This window comes from Tuber melanosporum, assembly GCF_000151645.1.
Source record: "Tuber melanosporum whole genome shotgun sequence assembly, scaffold_39, strain Mel28".
Lineage (NCBI taxonomy): Eukaryota > Fungi > Ascomycota > Pezizomycetes > Pezizales > Tuberaceae > Tuber > Tuber melanosporum.
Genome location: NW_003299074.1, coordinates 412,199 through 429,350, shown reverse-complemented (window position 1 = coordinate 429,350; position 17,152 = coordinate 412,199).

Below are 17,152 nucleotides of genomic sequence, written 5' to 3'. Positions count from 1 at the left end.
TGGGCCTAGTCAGGGGGCCAGAGGGGGTTGTTGGAACCTATGAATTCTAATTCCAAAAGGGGTTACCCTACTTAGGGTAATTCCTAGGTATCAAATCCTGGTTTCCTAATATGAGTACCCTGCTCTTAAGGCTTCGCCTGGAATACTTTTTTGGATACATATAAAACAAATTAAAAATAAAAAATTAAATTAAAATAATTAATCATTAAACCTTAAACATTAATTCTTTTAGGACCCAAGAAGACCAGGATGAAACATCTTCCATGTTTGCTTGGCCATGGTAGGAAAACTGTTTTCTTCTTGTCCTTCCTGTGCCTGCTATGGGATTTCCCGTTTATTATGGTGGAATTCTTCTACCAGTTCCTTTGTCTTATCTATTCTTATAGCAGGTTCCCTGGCGTTCTCGTCTTTTGAACAACCTTGCCATTTCACAAAGTACCATAGTTCACTTACCTCTTAGTAGGGATAGCATACTCTCTTTCTGTAAGAGCGTATCTTTTTTCTTATGATTTTGTCTATTTCCCCTTGTAAGTCACACTTAATATCCCCAGTCTCAATGCAAAGTTGTTGTCCATCTGCGCATACTGATTCCCTGTAACATTCTAACTTGGATACATGGAACACAGGGTGTATGTTTCATTGATCCAAAATATTGAGGTTATAGGCATGATTTCCTTATTTCTCTAAGATCACGAATAGTCCATATAATTTTAGACTGAGTTTCTTTGACTTCTGACGTATATGAAAGTTCTTTGCATTTAACCTTACTTTATTCCTAATTTTGAAGTCAGGTTATTGCTTAGCCTTTCCATCTTTGTATTTAGCCATAGTATCATGTATCTGTTAGAGTAATTGTGTTGCTTGTTAGTGGATTGTTGTTGTCCTGTTGACATAAAGTTTGGCTCCGAGATTTCGCACCGTATGGTCCATTATCTATTCAGTCCGTGCATGAAATCTATAGTTTGTATCAAACAGGATTATTGCATATGTATTGGTTGCTGAGTTATTGTAAGCATGTTCAGCTAGGGGTAGCAATTGGTACCAGTCATCCTTATTGTAGTTAACAAAACTTCACTAGTAATCTTCCAGTACTTAGTTAGTTCGCTTAGTTTGTCTGTCCGTCTGTAGGTGGTACACTGTAGACATCTTTCTTTTTAGGTTTAATGTTTTCCGCAGGTATTCCTAAAATTCTCCAGTCAACCTCGAATCCATATCTGAGACAATTTCTGTTGGTATACCATGTACCTTCTATATTTTCTTTATACGGTCTGTAGCCATGTCCTTTGCTGTGACTGTCCTTTCTATTCCAATGAAGTGGGCCATTTTGGTAAACAGGTCAACTACTACTATAATTTGAATATAAACCTGACTTTGTGGTAACTGCATAATAAAGTCAATAGAAATTGATACCCATGCTCTATTAGGTATTGACAGCAGTTGTAGTAGACCATATTTTGCATGTAATAGGAATTTGTTGTGTTGATAATCATTACACAATTGTACGGAATTGTTTATCTAATCTGCTATGCCTTTCCAATATAAGTCCCTCATAATTATCTCCAGGATTTTTTCTTGTCCAAAGTGTCCTGCTATTTTAGTATCGTGACACTCTTCAGCTATTGTTATATACACATTCCAGTTTTTTGGTACGAATTGTCTTTGCTTGTAGTAAAGCAACTTGCCGGATAGAGTTCAGTCTTTTGGGAAAGGTATGCAATTGTCTTGTAGTTTTTCCAACTTACTTTTTTCTTTTAAGCTATTCATTATTCTCCAGAATAGCTTTTAGGATTTGCTTTTAAAGTTCTGCATTGAATGTCATTAATTCCTGGCAGGCTTGGATAGCACAAGTCATGTGGGTTCACTCAGGTACTTAGACTAGATCATACCAATATGTAATCTAGTTTATTGATGCATAGAGCTGGCTGACTAGTGGTTCCAATTCTCAGATATCACTAGCCCTTATTGCAATGTCTGTACTACCAAATTCCAACGTGCCACTTCCAGTATCTTCTAGATTGTCTATTTCTATCATATAAGTAGTGTTAATTTTTTCTATCACCATCTGGACAATTCAATCGCTGTGTTTGATGTGACAGTTTACATCTCAGCAGTTGAATAACAACAATTTGAGTTCTCCCGTATACTATGGGTCGATTACACAGGCAACTGTGGAAACACTGTTTTTGTAGTAGGAATACTAGCATCCGATACCTAGGAATCACACTAAGCAGGGTAATCCCACTTGGAATTGGAATCCCTAGTCTCCAACACCCCGTTCCGGCCCCCTTACGGGACCCACACATTATCATACATATTAATCTCAGTTGCGTCCTGTGACTATAATATCACATAGTTGAAGGTTTTAAAGATGTAAGCTCCTTGGTATAGGCTGTAAGTAAAGGGACATTTTCGCACTAAGAGATGGTAACAAATAACAAACAATTTCAATGAGAAACCAATACATTCACATCTACTCTACAATACCCAAAAGAGTCTAGAACTCTGAGGGATACTATCAGAGAAGCCAAAGGACTTCAATGAGTATTACAAGTAGGTTTCAGAACAGGTTGTAGCTGCGGGAATAACTCTCAATACTACAATAACGATTGAAGCCCAGTTACCCAGAGCCAGTAAGGGTTGCCGACTGTGGGATTATTTGTCAATCCTGTAGAATAGCCTCCTGCGAATTAGTAGGAAGTCCTCTATAAGATATCTATTGGTTGGGTAAGGAGTTATGAAGGTTCAAAGTAGGCGACCTAGAAAGATTGCGATTACGACTACCTTCACAGATACAACCCTCAGAGGAAACTGATCATTTCCTTAATAATGAACACAATTGGGGCCCACTCAGTTCAACTTGAGAACTAGGCCTCAAGTCTAAGGACTCTAATGATCAGATAATTACTATTGGGAACAGTATGGTTCTTAGTTAGTTATATTATAATTACTGACAAGGGTGTGGTGATTTTCAGGGTCTTCTGTTGTTTGCACCTTCTTAATAATACTTAACATTGCAAGGTATAATCAGAGAGGTACCTAGAGGTATAATAAATAGATGTACTCCGTAAACACTCAGATGCGGAATATCAATATTGAAGTGTCTACCAAGCTTTAAAATTCATCCAGCAACAGATAAGAGATCTTAATAATATAATATTGTCTTTAGGATTCTATTCTACTTTACCTATTTAACTTCAATCTTATTAGTTATAAATGAAAGGAGTAAAGTCTGAGCCTTCCTAAACAATCTCTATCTACAGAAACGAATCTTGATTGGCCTAGACAATACGGAGGTTTATCAGGTTATCTCCACCTAACATTTTAAACACTAACCCACTTCTGGGGGCAATTTTTCTATAAGTTCTGACAAGTATCCTAAGTGTAATATGGGTGTCAAAAATTGACTGTCCCTGTACTGGGATTATATTTTCCTGTGTAAGGTAAAGATTATGGCAGGCTGCTATTCTTGAACCTAGGATTGGTAACCTTGCTCGTGTATCTAATCATTTTACTCGAATCACAGAGTCCAAGTTGTTCCCATTTACTGTTCCCTGTATATTATTGCTGCTTAAATCCTCTGCTGTGCTGCCTGCAATTAAGTAAATGAAAATGTTACTTTTTACTGTTCTCTATGTGAACTGACTTGGAAATATGCAGGCTTCAATCTTGCTTTTTCATGATGCGCAGCTCCCTCCTCAGAATATTACTCTGGCCGTTGAACCAGTGTATCTAGTTTGCCTCCTCTTGTACCTCAGCAGTATTTAATTGTGAAGTTGTAATCAACTAACTTCTGCATCCAACAGATTAGATGCCTGCTCTAGACCTTCAAGGTGAGGAAATATTAGAGGTTTAAGTGATTCGTATACACAGTTAATGGTTTTTCAATACCAACTAGGTATTGGTATTATTCTTTGAATGCCTCCAATATTATTAATACTTCTTTATCGTGGATGTCATAATTTTACTCTGCAGACTTTAGTTTGCCTGAGTAAAAAGCTTAGGATATGGTCTTTTGTCCACAAATTAGGAAAGGATAAAATCTAAAGTAAAGTTACTAGCATCTATTTCTACAACCATTTCGCATACTGGGAATAAATGATGTAAAATTGGGTCCCAAGTAAACCTTCTCTCAAGCTCCTAAAAGGCAGTTTCCTGTTCTGCACCCCTCTTGACCTTTTTCAGATTACTCTTCAAAGTCTCTATAATTGGAGCCTAAATCTTTGAGAATTTTTTTATAAAATGTCAGTTGAAGAGCGCGAATCCTTGCAATATTTGAACCTCTTTAACAGATATAGGTAACTTCCAATTTAGTACTGAATCCACCTTTCAGGTACTTATGGATACTCTATCAACAGCTATCATATTGCCTAAGAATTTTCCTTCTTTGATGTGGAAGAATAATTTCATATAGTCTAAGAATTTATTAGAAATACCGTGATCTGATACCTAGAAATTACCCTAAGTAGGGTAACCGCATTCATAATTGGAATCTGTAGTCTCCAGCACCCCCTCCATCTCCCTCTCGGGGCCCCCATATTATCATAGATATCAATTCCAGTTGTGTCCTGTGACTATAATGCTACAAAGTGGATAGTGTTAGAATAATAATGTATACATTGCCACCATCTGTCTGACAAGAGCCTGTTCACAGGATATATGTGTGGGGACTTTCGGCTATGCCTAGGAAGTAGAACAGAGTGATTCCATGAACTACCCAGAGAGTTACTGGGCTTCAAAGATATAAGGTCTTGGGTATGGACTGTAGGTAACAGGATGTTTTTGTATGGAGAGATGGTATCGAATAATAAAGGATATCAATGACAAGCCAATACATATGCATCCACCCTACAATGAGAAGATGAATCTAGAACTCTATGTGACACTACTATAGAAGCTAATGGAATTCACAGAGTGTTACAACTTGGTTCAGAATACATTGTAGCTGCTGGGATGACTCCTAATACTACAATAGTAATTGAAACCCTGTTACCTAGAGCAACTAAGAGTTGCCGACCAGGGATTTATTGGTCAATCCGGTAGACTAGCTTCCTGCAAATTAGTAGAAACTACTACAGAAGATATCGATCTATTGAGTAAGGTTTTATGAAGGTTTAAAGTCAGGCGACCTAAAAAGGTTGCAATTTCAACCACCATCACAGATGTAACCTGTAGGTGAAACTGATCATTTCATCAATGACAGAGACAATTGGAGCCAACTCACTTGGACTTGAGAACTTGGCCTTAGGCCTAAAGACTCAAATGATGGATAATTACTATTGGGAATAGTATAATTCCAAGTTAGTTATATCATAAATGTCAAAGAATGTATAGTGATTTTCAAGGTCTACTAGTGTTTACACCTATTAAGAATGCATGATGCTGTGAGTTATAATCAGAGAAGTATATAGCTGTATAATAAATAGAGATATTTTACGAACATACAAATGTAAAATATAAATATCGAAGTGCCTTCCAAGCTTTGAACATCATCAAGCAATGGAGAACAGATCTTAACAATATAATATTGTCTTTATGATTCAATTCTACCTTTCCTATTTGACTTTATTCTTAGTAGTCATAAATGAAACAAGTAAAGTCTGAGTTTTCCTAGACAATCTCCTGCTACAGAAACGAATTTTAGTTGATCTAGATAACACTGAAGTTTATCAGGTTGTTTCTGCCTAGCAGTTTATTGTTAGATCTTCTTGTTACCAAGGCTCTCTACCTACCTACCTACCTTTTCCTACCGCATATCCTACTCAAATAGAAACTTCTGAAAAGGCAGCCTTTCTAGCTCCTATATGAGAAAAAGACTCTCATAAACTAGTAAAGAAAATATCACAATCTCCTAAGCAGATTACTCTAGGGGACCTAATGAATACCTCTGGAGATCTCTACTCCATAACTCTCAGTTGTTGGTTCTTTCCCTCCTTTTTTCTGAAAACTTTTCGAAGGACCAGCTAATAAAACTTTAATTACTCTACCATCCTCAAGAGCTCCAGCTCCTGATTCAGGATCCTATATTCCAAGTCTGAACACCCAGGCAGCAGACCTTGCAATACTTACTACCAGGATTAGAATAGTCATAGGTCAAATATGGCAGGTTATTTCAACAAGTATTGATACTTCCAACCTTGCCTTCGAAACTCTGTCAGCTGACTCACAGGTTAACATGCGAGGGCTGATAGTAGTTCTGTAAAGGTTGCTGGAAGGACAAGATATACATGACAATGACATAGCTGTTATGTGATATTAGTGAAATGTAGTGGAAGTAAATATCCGAGAAATCTAAAAGAAAATCAACAGGGAAATAGTAGCTAAATTGGCAGCACAAGATACACATCTGGAGTATTACAAGAGGGTAACTACCCAACTGCAGAGAGAAGCACTTGAGCAAGATCTCATCTTGGACAGCACTTGCCATGAGTTTAGAGCACAACAGAAGCTACAGAATCAAGCAATATGAAACTTGCTCTGTAATCTGGCTATCTAACAAGAACGGAAAACAGATTGCAATGGTGATCTTACCCCTACAATTGAAAGGAATCAAACTCATATATCCGATAACTTATCCCTAGTGCTTGACAAACTTAAAGCACTAGGTAGTGGACAACCAAGCGGTTAGCATACTATGTTGGAGTCAGTCTCAGAAGAACGTGAAGATACTGCAAAAAGGAAGAAATACAAGGAAATCCCTACTCGAAATAAAAAAAAGCAAACAGAAGGAGAACCTCCAACTTCTATAATACTGGGTGGCGACCCAGATGATCGGAGTGATAATGGAGATAACTATGGAAATGGAGGAAAGCGTGGAGGAGGACCATCCAGATATAAACAGGGGTTAATTCCTCAACAACAAGGAACAACTGATGTACTTGCAAAAGTATTGGTCCAAACTGTTAAGCAACCGGCAGACCCACCTTCATGTTTCCAAGTAAATACTAGTTAATGCGTCTATCATTAGTTAATCTAAGGTGTAGATTAGTGCGAACACAATCCCAGGATCTGAGATGATGATTATAAACATATCATTTATACCCTGGAGAGAACAAACAGAAGTCAGGTCAGTTCAATAGCAGTATGGTATCAGTGAGCAATAGATGGCCTCGATGCAGAGGAACTAGACCCTGAACTGTGTTAATGGACTCGCTTTGACTGTGAATTCACTAGTTGGTACACCTCCCTCAACAAAGGACCTAAAGCTCTAAGGTACAGGTAATTAGTCAAGTGTAAAAGTGACATTCAGAGGTTTATCAAAAAAATGCATAATCTGAATCTCCATGCTTGACTATCAGGACTAGCCTAATATCTGGCATGCGATAGAAAATTACTCTCCAAGATTAGATGGTGACTTTCCCTAAACGAATACAATATAGACGGAGAATGGGAAAAGGCAGTCTAGGAAGTAGGAAGAGAAGAGGAGAAATAGCAGGAACGGGACCATCTAGACCAGAATAATATAAAACCCATAAAAGCCTTCTCAGACAAAAAACCAGAGGAAAAGAATCAACTAAAGTTAAAAAGAGAGAAACTCATTATAAAGAAAGATATTCTCTCTAAAAAGAGGAAGCAGGAACCGGAACTGGAGAAACCAGTAAAGAGATCTGCATGGACTATGAAGTTGATATATATAAACTTTGAAACAGTCTATAAAGAAATCCCCCAGTAAATAATTGACAAAAGAAAGCTGGAAGGTTATTGCATACATTGCATAAAGAAAAGCCAAGAGCCCAATACCTGCTGGGGACAAATTCAGGTGGCTAGAACAAGGGCAGACAACAGCCTATTCAAGACACCAAGGCCCAGAACTGTGACTATAGTCCACTATTCCAGAAAGATCTTCACCGCTCAGGTTCCAAGAGGCAACAAGCTCTGGGAACTAGGCAAAGGCAAAGAAATGACATAGGGCATTTCATTGGTAACCACAATGATGGTGCTCAGATAGTCTAGAAGAGACATGCTCACTAGGAGTTTAAATCACCTGCAAAAGGGGATGTACAAGCAAAGGAATCAACCTGGCAATTGTGACCTGAGTGGGAGTACATGTGTCCTTCTGACTACAGATTCAAGGGGATTAATACAGAGCAATGTATGTATTGGCGGTACCTCTAGAATTTCCATGGGAGTATTGCAAGCTTGTCCCTAATGACCTAGCACATGTCTACTGGAGTAGTAAGACATGTGACCTGGAAACTGAAAGGTCTTCGATAAGGACCTAAGCCAAGACAGGAAACAAACAGTACCAAGAGTACTGGAGAGAGTGACAGTAGGGCTAAGATGTAGAATCTAGAGGAAAAGGGAAGCATATCTTTGATCTATACGAGAAATATGTACAAGAGCTGTAGACCTTACCTTTAGTTACTGCTCCTTAGGTGTCAAGCTAGTACTGAAAGAAACACAATAAAGTGAGGACACTGTCTACGGTCAAGTAAGTGGAAAGAATAAGTTTGGGAAATTTATCAAAGAGACAGCCGACTAGGCCTATGTACCCAGCTCTTATTTCCATGATATCTGAACAATAGCAACGACCCTGTACCTTGGTTCTACAGGTAGTAAAAGTGGAAGAAATGGGAATCCCTCGACAGGGGGTAAAGATCGCTAGTAGTGGGTTCCCCAATATACCAAAAAGAAACAAGCTTGTCTGAGGAGACCTAATTGGTCGAAACTGTGCGAGCGCTGTAATAAATATTCCAGTTGTTATTAAAACATAAGACATGTCAAAATGACAGGACGATGACTCGATGCCTTACCCCAAGAAATGTGTTTTTAGCATACCAAAACCTAGAAGATATAACTGTCCTGTAGGACATAGTTATATTCACATTATAACCCCAAATTGTTAGCCCTACAAAATATGAGTACTGTTAGATTCAGGATCTCATGTGTTTCTCTTCACCAAAGAACTCATAAAGGAACTACATATTCAGTTCTTAGAGAGACTGAATCCGGCCAATATTCAAGGCTTTGATAGAGTACCAGCTCCATCTGGAGCAAAGTTTTATAAGTGTCCAATTTGATTAGAAATAGGACGAATCCAACACAGTTGTCAAGTTGCGTGTGAAATCGCAGCAGCAGGAGATTACAGGATGATGAATCTCTTTTGGGTAGTAGCATTCAGAGCACCCCTTATCTAGCATTGGAGAACGTACAAAGTGGAAATTCAAAAATCCCAAATATAAATCTTGTATGGAAGAAGAAGACGAAGGAATCGCAGATATGTTTGAATACAATAAGATGGTTGCTTGAGATGAAAATGCGATCCATGTAGGAAGAATTGGAGCCATTGAAGATTCTAACCAGAGTAACTTCTATTCTCTCCAAAAAAAAAAAAAAAAAAAAAACACTACTGGAAATTCAACAAGCTATTTCTTCCTCAAATAGTGGCAAAGCTTAGGCCTAAGAAAATCTTTAATCATGAAAGTAAATTATTCGAAGGAGCGCAACCCTCTTGAGAACCCATTTATTCTCATTTTAAAAAATATCTTAAGTTATTTTGAGAATACCTTGACTATATGTTAAGACAAGGAAAGATCACGACAAGTCAATCTCCTTTAGTGCTCCAATTCTCTTTACACCAAATGCAGATGGAAGACTTCGACAAGTAGTAGACTACTAAAGTCAAAACAAGATAACTATCCTAAATAAGTATCCACTACCACTGATGTTAGAATTATGTGATTGCATAGCAGGAGCTAGCATCTTTTCCAAAATGAATTTAAAAGATAGTTACAACCTAATTCAAATAGGGGAAGGGTAAGAATGGAAAACAGCCATCCGATTGTGTTATGGATATTATATATACAAACTAAGGCCTTTTGATTAGTCAATGCTACAGCTACACTTCAGAACCTGATAAATGAGGTTCTTTGAGAATTTCTGGACCAAGGAGTTGAATGGTTTTTGGACATTATTCTCATCTATTCTAAAAATAAGAAGTAACATATCAAGCTAGTAACAAAAATATTACAAAGATTGGTAGATTTTCAGCTTGTGATTTCAATAAAGAATTCTTTCTTCAATATTAAAGAGGTGGAATTCTTACACTACATGATAGCCATCCATGAAGTATCTATGAGTACCTGAAAGGTGGATTCAGTATTAAACTGGAAATCACATATGTCGGTCAAGGAGGTTCCAATATTCCAATGATTCTTGATCTTCTACTGGCATTTTATAGATATCTTTTCCAAGATTTACGCGGCAATTACACAAACATTGAAGAGTGATCTCAAGAAGTTCCAGTAGGGTTCTGTTAAGAATATAGAGGTCCAATACCCAGGAGTCACCCTAGGTAGGGTAACCCCACTTGGAATCGGAATCTCTGGTCTCTAACACCCCCCTCTGGCCCTCTTACGGGGCCTGCGCGGTATCATACATATCAATCTCAGTTGCATCCTGTGACTATAATACCACTGAATTGAAGGTGATAGAATAATACCATACAGGTCGCCACCGTCTGTTCGACCAGGTCCTGTTCGCAGGCTATATGAGAAAAGACCTTCGGCTAGGTCTGAGAAGTAGAACAGAGTAAATCTGTCAACTACTCAGAATACTACTAGGCTTCAAAGATGTGATACCTTTGGTATGGGCTGTAAGTAATGGGACATTTCCACACAAAGAAATAGTATCAAATGGTAAAGGATTTTAGTAAGAAACCAATACATTCACACCCACTCTACAATATTTAGAAGAGTTTAGAACTCAGAGAAATACAACTATAGAAGTTATTAGACTCCACAGAGTATTGTAACCAGGTTTCGGAACAAGTTGTAGTTACGAAGACAACTGTTCATACTATAATAGTGATTGAAATCCTGTTACCTAAAGCAGCCAAGGGTTGCTGAATGAGGGAATAATTGTCAATCAGGTAGAATAGATTTCTGCGAATTTGTAGAAAGTCCTCCAGAAGATATTTATAGGTTGAGTAAGGAGTTATGAAGGTTTAAAGTCAGGTGACTAAAAAAGAGTTGTAATTATGACTACCTTTGGAGATACAACTCACAGATGAAACTGATCATTTCATCAATAACAAAGACAATTGGAGCCAACTCAGTTCAACTTGAGAAACAGGCCACAAGTCTAAAGACTCTAAATATCGGATAACTACTATTGGGAACAGCATTTTTCTGAGTTAGTTATATCATAATTAGCCAAGAGGGTGTGGTGATTTTCAGGGTCTCCAGGTGTTCGCACCTTTCAAGAATACCAGCTGTTGTGAGTTATAATCAGAAATGTACATAGTGGGATAATAAATAAATGTAGTCGGTGAATACTCAGACACGGAATATAACTATTGAAGTACCTCCCAAGCTTTAAACATCATTAAGCAATGGAGAAGAGACCTTAACAATATAATATTACTTTTATGATTCTATTTTACTTTACTGAATTTACTTCACTCTTAGTAGTTATAAATGAAAAAAGTGAGCCTGAGCCTTCCTAGACAATTTCCATCTACAGAAACGAATTTCAACTGGCCTACACAATTCTGAAGTTTATCAGATTGTCTCCACCTAACAGGTTCAGAACAGAAAAAGGCGTTTCAGGAGCTTAAGAGAATCCTTACTTTAGCCCAAAATTTATACTAATTCTTCCCAGAATGAGAAATGGTGGTGGAAATGCATGTTAGCAACTTCACTTTAGGCTACGTTCTCTCCCAATTCATGGCAAAAAGACTATATTCCATATCTTTTCACTCCCGAAAGCTAAATTCTGCGGAGGGGAATTATGAGATCAATGACAAAGAGCTGTTTGCAATATTGGAAGAATTCAAAGAATGGTGCCAATACGTGGTTGGAACCGAAAAACCAACAACTGTGTACACCAATTACCAAAACTTCTAATATTTTCTTACCTGGATGGCCTGGAGCGAGCACCAAATCTGTTGGGCGCAGATGTTTGTAGATTATAACTTCAAAAGTATTTACCGCCCAGGGATAAGTAGAGGAAAACAAGACGTACTTGTTCAATAGTCAGAGTACCATTCTGAAGAGGGAGCTGTACAACCTGAACATGCAATATTAATACCCTAATATTTTCTCGTCAGTTCAGTAACAAAAGCAGTAGAAGGGAAAATTCAAATATGTCTAATAACAAGCAGCACAGCATATGATATAAGTATCAGTGATGTACAGAAAACAGTAAATTGGAACAACTTGGACTTCGTCATTCAAGTAAAATGGTCAGGAACAAGAATAAGGTTACCATCTAAAAGTTCAAGGATGGCAGCAGGCTACAATCTTTAGACCAAGCAGGAAGATATAATGCTGGCACTGGGACAGTAAATCGTCAGCAGTAGTATCGCAATCAGGCTACTAGTTGGAACTTAAGGGAGGATTGCTCTGGGAAGCCAATTAGCTGTCAAAAGTGGTATCTCTACCAGTACCAGTGCAATCAAAGCAAAGTATAGTGGAGAACTCAAACTATTGCTATTCAACCACCAAGACACACATTGTCACATCAAAGCTGGCGATCGAATCGCCCAGTTGGTGGTAGAAAATGTTAACACTGTGGATATGATAGAAATAGTGTAACCGGTATGGGTACTCAGTTATTGGTTTTGTTTTATGTTTTGTTTTAAGTATCGCTTTGATACTTGGTTTGTTTTAAGTATTATTTGATACTTGGTTTTGTTTTATATTTTGTTTTAAGTATCGTTTTGATACTTAATTAGTTTTACCAACATGTATCGATTGATACCTTTGATTAGTTTCGTTCATGCTAGACATGAACAGATTTGTGTATTTAAAGACCGCCTGATTCTGCAATACAAAAGGCAGACTTTGACAGACAGTATTTCAATATACTTAGTTGAACAGTTACTTCTTTGTTCCTCAGTACACCCTCAAAGCCTTCTTTAGTTCTCAGCTCTCACCTCCTCTCTGGAAGAGCAGGCCACCTGCCAACTATTGTACCTATTACCGATAATATGACTAGCACCTTGCGAACATGTTACAAAAAGACTACCTAGAAGATACTGAAAGAGGCAGGTCAGAATTGGGCAACATAGATATTGCAAAAAGGACTATTACTATCTGAGAATTAGAACTGGTTGTTAGCTGGTTACATTCATCAATAGACCAGAATATATACTGGTATGATGCAATCAAAATACCTAAGCGAACTTTCATGGCTAGGGCTATACTAGCTTGCAAGTAATTGAAAAAATTTAATCCAGAATTCTTAGAGCTAATCCTAAAAGGCATTCCCGAAAATAGAGAATAGTTTAAAAGACAAAATAAGTTGGAAAAACTACAAGACAACAGCAAACCCTTCCAGAAAGATTGGACCCTATCCGACAAGTTGCTTTACTATAAGCAAAGACTATTTATACCAAAAAATAAAGACCTTTATACAACAATAGGTGTAGGGTGTCATGACTCTAAAATAGCAGGGCATTTCGGACAAGAAAAAACTGTTAGGGTAATTATGAGGGACTTCTATTAGAAAGGCCTACCAGATTGGGTAAACGATTATATATGGTCGTGTGATGATTGTCAATATATCAAATCCCCATAACATGTGAAATATGCTCTACTTCAACCCCTGTCAATACCCTATGCTACCTGGCTATCTATTTCTATTGACTTCATTACGCAGTTACTCCAAAGTCAAGATTACATCCAAATAATGGTAATAGTGGACACATTTATGAAAATCACACTTTTCGTTAGATTAGAAGGGACAGCCCAAGTAAAGGACATGGCTACAACCTTTATAAAGGAAATATAGAAGTTACATGGCTTACTAACAGAAATTGTCTCAGATATGGACTTGATATTTGCTGGAGAATTTTGGGAATCCTTGTGCAAAACATTAAACTTAAAATGGATGATATCTACAGTATACCACTTACAGACAGCCAGAAAAACTGAGTAAACCAACTAAGTACTGGAAGGTTACTTACTAAGTTTTGTCAACTATGATCAGGATTACTGGTACCAATTACTACTTTTAGCTCAACATGCCTACAATAACTCAGCAACCAATGCACATGGAATGACCCCTTTCTACTCAATCGATAGATTTCATCCACAAATTGAATGGATGAAGGACCGTGCAGCATAAAATCTAGGAGCTATACTTTATACAAACTAGATAAAGACGATACACAAGCAAGCAAGGTCGGGACTTCAACAGACATGAGAAGCCATAGCCAAATACAAGAATACGAAAGCCACTCAATAACCTGACTTCCAAATTGGCGACAAAGTAAGGTTAAATACAAAAAACCTTCTTATATATTAGAAGCCCAAGAAACTTGTTCCAAAATAGTCTGGACTATTCGTGATCCTAGAAAAATGAGGAAATCATGCCTGCCAATTCAATATTTCAGATCGCAAGAATTTTTTTTTTTTTTTATAATCTTATTTATTTATCCATTTTAACGAAAGTAAGGCTGGGAATCATATCAGCTTACGCTCTCTAGACCCACACCTCCTCCCTGCCTTGATCTCAAGCAGCCAGATGAAAAACCGTGACCCCAAAAAGGCTAACACCGGCAGCCAGGTACCCGACCCTAAGGTTCCACGACTTGAGTATGGAGGGGTCTCGCCTAGAGTCACCAATACTCAACCAGTCCTCGGTTTAAAAAACTCTCCTGCAAGTCTCCCGTACGGCTATCTACAAATGGTAAAGACAGTAAGCCCAGAAACCCATCCTTCAAAGCAAGGAGAAACTCCCATCCCGACAGTACACCCCCCACCAAACAGAAGAAAATCCAAACCAAAGTAACCCCAAACCAAATGCCGAAACCAATCCCTTACCTACAACAACCAGATACCAACCTAACCCGTGCCCCCCACTTGGGACAAACCAATGGCCAGGCCTTGTCTGTGAAGTCGAAAAAATGAATAGATGCGCCGTATAGGTAACATAAATGTATGTCTTGGGCATATAGCCCACAGTTGCAAGCAGGAGAAACCAAAAGGAAAGAGCGCCCACTGTAAGCAGGAGGTATTGGCAGAACAAAAGTCCCAAGCCGTCCGTCTGGGAGGGCTGAGAGAGCTGCCCGAAGCAGCAAAAGAGGGAGAGGTAATAGGGTACCAGCCAACAGTAGTAGGGTACCAGCCGACAGTAGTAGGATACCAGCCAACGCGACCGAAGAGGAGAAAGGGAGGAAGGGCCCAAGGCCCCCGCGCAGATCTAACCAAAACCAAACGTGCTGTATTACCGCATCTCTCATGTAGTCCCTTGTTCTCTGAGAGATAGCGTCACTTAGTGGAAGGGATTCCACTGGCGGTAAGGAGGCGGAAGGGCGAGGTGAGGAAGGCAACCAAACTTGAACCGAGTAACTAGGAGGGTATGGTCAAATCTCACTGCGAGACAGACCCCGAAGTTACTAGCCGAGGCGTTCCCCAATGGGAATCGTGCAAGTGGAGAGAAGGATGTCTACCACTGCCAGCGCCGTCCGGAAGTGAAGAGCAGAAGCCGCCCGTACCAAAGCTAAGCGAGCCCCTATTAGCAAGAAAAGACTACTGGGCGAGCCCAGTTAACTCCCCCATCAAGCAGACAAGAGACAAGCGAGGCCAAAGAGGGAGAGGATGGAAGTGTTAACCATGCCCCTAGGCAGGAACCATCGAGGGGGCAGAGAGGAGTGGGGGGGGCCCACGATAGTTGACATGGTGTTGCCAAACTATGTAGGAGGAAAATAGGAGCGACAGAGTGTGTTCAGATCGCAAGAACATATACCCAGTATTTTATCTATCTTTATTAGAACCTAATGGAGAGTCTATATACACAGATTGATAACCACCTTGCAGAGAGCATGAGGGTATCAAAGGTGATATACAATAGGAAATAGAGAATACTGTAAGAAGCAAGATACACTCTTACTGAAAGAGAGTAGGCAGTTGCTACTAGGAGGTACGTCAACTATAGTAATTTGTTAAATAGCAAGGTTGTTCTGCTGACGAGAATACCTGGGAACCTGCCACAGACATGGATAATACAATGGAAATGGTGGAAGAATTCTACCGTGATAATCTGGATATACCACAATGGGCAGAGGAAAGATGATGAAGAAAAGATTTTCCTACCTTGGTCAAGCAAATGCAAAAGGTTTTTCACAGTGCTCTCATTAGGTCCTAAAGGAGCTAAACTTTGAGGTTTAATGATTTATTGTTTTAATTCAATTTTTAATTTGTCATTTATTTTATATGTACCCAAAAGGCATGCAGGACGAAGCCTTACAAGAAGGGAACTCATGTTAGCAATACTATGATCCGATACCTAGGAATCATCCTAAGTAGGGTAACCCCACTCAGAATTGGAAACTCTGGTCTCCAACACCACTATCTGGTCCCCTTACGCTGCCTGCAAGTCATCATACATATCAAGCTCATTGGCATCCTGTGACAATAATGTTACTAAATTGAAGGTATCAGAATAACACATTCATGTTAACTTGTAACATAACTTGACTAATGAATCTTCTGAAAAGTGTTTTGAAACTGTTATAGCATTGACTTTCTGGGTCTAATCTGGTTTGGAAATAACTCTCACTTAGGTCGATCATTGTTTAGAATCTAGCTCGTTTAACTGCATTTAGGATCTGGGTTTGTTTTTGGATAGTGAGACAGTCCATAACCGTATTCTCATTCCGTAATTTAAGATTAACTAAGGGCCGCATTCTTTTGCTGTCTGCTTTGAGTTGGACAAATATCGGTGCAGTACCTAGTACTTCTACTAGGTAGATGATTGCTCTGCTCTGCTTCTGGTTTATACAATCACATAGTTGGTTTTTGTATGCATCTGGGATGGAATAAGTTGGTTGGTTCTTTAGGTTAGAGGGGTCTCATAGTCAGATATGGTGGTTTACTTCCCTCATAAGTGATAGTTCCTCTGGAATTTGGTCAGGGAATACATCAGAGAATTCATCCAACACGTATTGAGCAGTTGCTTCACAAATTGTGGCTCAGTATTCTCCACTTGTTGGTTTAGAAGAGACTCTGACTTTCTGATCTGGAAACTTGATAGTATATTCTCCACATTTGATTATAGCTTTGTGACAGTTTAGGAATAGCATCCTAATCAGGACCTAGTATTTGGCTAGGTTTCCTAAAAGCATCTCTTATGGGTGTAGAGAGGTAGATCCAAGCAGGATAGTTGTGCTACAAGTCTTATAACTTGTAGACTGTAATTCCTTTAGTGT